Genomic DNA, 5,489 nt, shown 5'->3' with positions numbered 1-5,489 from the left:
TTGGGTCAGAAACATTTCATAGTACTATATTATGTCTAAATATGTGAAAAGAATCAAATTGGAGTAGGTCGGGCAAGTGATTATATGAGTTTGTTAGAAAAACCACTTTCCTTTGCTCCTAGCGCCTTCTCGTTCGCTGTATAGCGTTTTGAGCGTATAAAGGGCACAGGTGTGTAAGGGGACACAGGATGAATGGGAACTAGTTTTGTTATTGTACTTTTGATGAAAAGTGACTTTCTAGACATAAAATGTCACTTTTTTCACCTTATCATACTTTTCCATCAACTTTTGCATTTTAATGTAAACAATCATATTTCCTAATATTTTGGATGGTCAGAAACATTTCATAGTACTATATTATGTCTAAATATGTGAAAAGAATCAAATTGGAGTAGGTCGGGCAACTGATTATATGAGTTTGTTAGAAAAACCACTTTCCTTTGCTCCTAGCGCCTTCTCGTTCGCTGTATAGCGTTTTGAGCGTATAAAGAGCACAGGTGTGTAAGGGGACACAGGATGAATGGGAACTAGTTTTGTTATTGTACTTTTGATGAAAAGTGACTTTCTAGACATAAAATGTCACTTTTTTCACCTTATCATACTTTTCCATCAACTTTTGCATTTTAATGTAAACAATCATATTTCCTAATATTTTGGGTCAGAAACATTTCATAGTACTATATTATGTCTAAATATGTGAAAAGAATCAAATTGGAGTAGGTCGGGCAAGTGATTATATGAGTTTGTTAGAAAAACCACTTTCCTTTGCTCCTAGCGCCTTCTCGTTCGCTGTATAGCGTTTTGAGCGTATAAAGAGCACAGGTGTGTAAGGGGACACAGGACGAATGGGAACTAGTTTTGTTATTGTACTTTTGATGAAAAGTGACTTTCTAGACATAAAATGTCACTTTTTTCACCTTATCATACTTTTCCATCAACTTTTGCATTTTAATGTAAACAATCATATTTCGTAATATTTTGGGTCAGAAACATTTCATAGTACTATATTATGTCTAAATATGTGAAAAGAATCAAATTGGAGTAGGTCGGGCAACTGATTATATGAGTTTGTTAGAAAAACCACTTTCCTTTGCTCCTAGCGCCTTCTCGTTCGCTGTATAGCGTTTTGAGCGTATAAAGAGCACAGGTGTGTAAGGGGACACAGGATGAATGGGAACTAGTTTTGTTATTGTACTTTTGATGAAAAGTGACTTTCTAGACATAAAATGTCACTTTTTTCACCTTATCATACTTTTCCATCAACTTTTGCATTTTAATGTAAACAATCATATTTCCTAATATTTTGGGTCAGAAACATTTCATAGTACTATATTATGTCTAAATATGTGAAAAGAATCAAATTGGAGTAGGTCGGGCAAGTGATTATATGAGTTTGTTAGAAAAACCACTTTCCTTTGCTCCTAGCGCCTTCTCGTTCGCTGTATAGCGTTTTGAGCGTATAAAGAGCACAGGTGTGTAAGGGGACACAGGATGAATGGGAACTAGTTTTGTTATTGTACTTTTGATGAAAAGTGACTTTCTAGACATAAAATGTCACTTTTTTCACCTTATCATACTTTTCCATCAACTTTTGCATTTTAATGTAAACAATCATATTTCCTAATATTTTGGGTCAGAAACATTTCATAGTACTATATTATGTCTAAATATGTGAAAAGAATCAAATTGGAGTAGGTCGGGCAACTGATTATATGAGTTTGTTAGAAAAACCACTTTCCTTTGCTCCTAGCGCCTTCTCGTTCGCTGTATAGCGTTTTGAGCGTATAAAGGGCACAGGTGTGTAAGGGGACACAGGATGAATGGGAACTAGTTTTGTTATTGTACTTTTGATGAAAAGTGACTTTCTAGACATAAAATGTCACTTTTTTCACCTTATCATACTTTTCCATCAACTTTTGCATTTTAATGTAAACAATCATATTTCCTAATATTTTGGGTCAGAAACATTTCATAGTACTATATTATGTCTAAATATGTGAAAAGAATCAAATTGGAGTAGGTCGGGCAAGTGATTATATGAGTTTGTTAGAAAAACCACTTTCCTTTGCTCCTAGCGCCTTCTCGTTCGCTGTATAGCGTTTTGAGCGTATAAAGGGCACAGGTGTGTAAGGGGACACAGGATGAATGGGAACTAGTTTTGTTATTGTACTTTTGATGAAAAGTGACTTTCTAGACATAAAATGTCACTTTTTTCACCTTATCATACTTTTCCATCAACTTTTGCATTTTAATGTAAACAATCATATTTCCTAATATTTTGGGTCAGAAACATTTCATAGTACTATATTATGTCTAAATATGTGAAAAGAATCAAATTGGAGTAGGTCGGGCAAGTGATTATATGAGTTTGTTAGAAAAACCACTTTCCTTTGCTCCTAGCGCCTTCTCGTTCGCTGTATAGCGTTTTGAGCGTATAAAGAGCACAGGTGTGTAAGGGGACACAGGATGAATGGGAACTAGTTTTGTTATTGTACTTTTGATGAAAAGTGACTTTCTAGACATAAAATGTCACTTTTTTCACCTTATCATACTTTTCCATCAACTTTTGCATTTTAATGTAAACAATCATATTTCCTAATATTTTGGGTCAGAAACATTTCATAGTACTATATTATGTCTAAATATGTGAAAAGAATCAAATTGGAGTAGGTCGGGCAAGTGATTATATGAGTTTGTTAGAAAAACCACTTTCCTTTGCTCCTAGCGCCTTCTCGTTCGCTGTATAGCGTTTTGAGCGTATAAAGAGCACAGGTGTGTAAGGGGACACAGGATGAATGGGAACTAGTTTTGTTATTGTACTTTTGATGAAAAGTGACTTTCTAGACATAAAATGTCACTTTTTTCACCTTATCATACTTTTCCATCAACTTTTGCATTTTAATGTAAACAATCATATTTCCTAATATTTTGGGTCAGAAACATTTCATAGTACTATATTATGTCTAAATATGTGAAAAGAATCAAATTGGAGTAGGTCGGGCAAGTGATTATATGAGTTTGTTAGAAAAACCACTTTCCTTTGCTCCTAGCGCCTTCTCGTTCGCTGTATAGCGTTTTGAGCGTATAAAGAGCACAGGTGTGTAAGGGGACACAGGATGAATGGGAACTAGTTTTGTTATTGTACTTTTGATGAAAAGTGACTTTCTAGACATAAAATGTCACTTTTTTCACCTTATCATACTTTTCCATCAACTTTTGCATTTTAATGTAAACAATCATATTTCGTAATATTTTGGGTCAGAAACATTTCATAGTACTATATTATGTCTAAATATGTGAAAAGAATCAAATTGGAGTAGGTCGGGCAAGTGATTATATGAGTTTGTTAGAAAAACCACTTTCCTTTGCTCCTAGCGCCTTCTCGTTCGCTGTATAGCGTTTTGAGCGTATAAAGAGCACAGGTGTGTAAGGGGACACAGGATGAATGGGAACTAGTTTTGTTATTGTACTTTTGATGAAAAGTGACTTTCTAGACATAAAATGTCACTTTTTTCACCTTATCATACTTTTCCATCAACTTTTGCATTTTAATGTAAACAATCATATTTCCTAATATTTTGGGTCAGAAACATTTCATAGTACTATATTATGTCTAAATATGTGAAAAGAATCAAATTGGAGTAGGTCGGGCAACTGATTATATGAGTTTGTTAGAAAAACCACTTTCCTTTGCTCCTAGCGCCTTCTCGTTCGCTGTATAGCGTTTTGAGCGTATAAAGAGCACAGGTGTGTAAGGGGACACAGGATGAATGGGAACTAGTTTTGTTATTGTACTTTTGATGAAAAGTGACTTTCTAGACATAAAATGTCACTTTTTTCACCTTATCATACTTTTCCATCAACTTTTGCATTTTAATGTAAACAATCATATTTCCTAATATTTTGGGTCAGAAACATTTCATAGTACTATATTATGTCTAAATATGTGAAAAGAATCAAATTGGAGTAGGTCGGGCAAGTGATTATATGAGTTTGTTAGAAAAACCACTTTCCTTTGCTCCTAGCGCCTTCTCGTTCGCTGTATAGCGTTTTGAGCGTATAAAGAGCACAGGTGTGTAAGGGGACACAGGATGAATGGGAACTAGTTTTGTTATTGTACTTTTGATGAAAAGTGACTTTCTAGACATAAAATGTCACTTTTTTCACCTTATCATACTTTTCCATCAACTTTTGCATTTTAATGTAAACAATCATATTTCGTAATATTTTGGGTCAGAAACATTTCATAGTACTATATTATGTCTAAATATGTGAAAAGAATCAAATTGGAGTAGGTCGGGCAAGTGATTATATGAGTTTGTTAGAAAAACCACTTTCCTTTGCTCCTAGCGCCTTCTCGTTCGCTGTATAGCGTTTTGAGCGTATAAAGGGCACAGGTGTGTAAGGGGACACAGGATGAATGGGAACTAGTTTTGTTATTGTACTTTTGATGAAAAGTGACTTTCTAGACATAAAATGTCACTTTTTTCACCTTATCATACTTTTCCATCAACTTTTGCATTTTAATGTAAACAATCATATTTCCTAATATTTTGGGTCAGAAACATTTCATAGTACTATATTATGTCTAAATATGTGAAAAGAATCAAATTGGAGTAGGTCGGGCAAGTGATTATATGAGTTTGTTAGAAAAACCACTTTCCTTTGCTCCTAGCGCCTTCTCGTTCGCTGTATAGCGTTTTGAGCGTATAAAGAGCACAGGTGTGTAAGGGGACACAGGACGAATGGGAACTAGTTTTGTTATTGTACTTTTGATGAAAAGTGACTTTCTAGACATAAAATGTCACTTTTTTCACCTTATCATACTTTTCCATCAACTTTTGCATTTTAATGTAAACAATCATATTTCCTAATATTTTGGGTCAGAAACATTTCATAGTACTATATTATGTCTAAATATGTGAAAAGAATCAAATTGGAGTAGGTCGGGCAAGTGATTATATGAGTTTGTTAGAAAAACCACTTTCCTTTGCTCCTAGCGCCTTCTCGTTCGCTGTATAGCGTTTTGAGCGTATAAAGAGCACAGGTGTGTAAGGGGACACAGGATGAATGGGAACTAGTTTTGTTATTGTACTTTTGATGAAAAGTGACTTTCTAGACATAAAATGTCACTTTTTTCACCTTATCATACTTTTCCATCAACTTTTGCATTTTAATGTAAACAATCATATTTCCTAATATTTTGGGTCAGAAACATTTCATAGTACTATATTATGTCTAAATATGTGAAAAGAATCAAATTGGAGTAGGTCGGGCAACTGATTATATGAGTTTGTTAGAAAAACCACTTTCCTTTGCTCCTAGCGCCTTCTCGTTCGCTGTATAGCGTTTTGAGCGTATAAAGAGCACAGGTGTGTAAGGGGACACAGGATGAATGGGAACTAGTTTTGTTATTGTACTTTTGATGAAAAGTGACTTTCTAGACATAAAATGTCACTTTTTTCACCTTATCATACTTTTCCATCAAA

Source organism: Ictalurus furcatus, chromosome 1 (genome assembly GCF_023375685.1).
Source record: "Ictalurus furcatus strain D&B chromosome 1, Billie_1.0, whole genome shotgun sequence".
NCBI lineage: Eukaryota > Metazoa > Chordata > Actinopteri > Siluriformes > Ictaluridae > Ictalurus > Ictalurus furcatus.
This window is presented reverse-complemented; position numbering follows the sequence as displayed.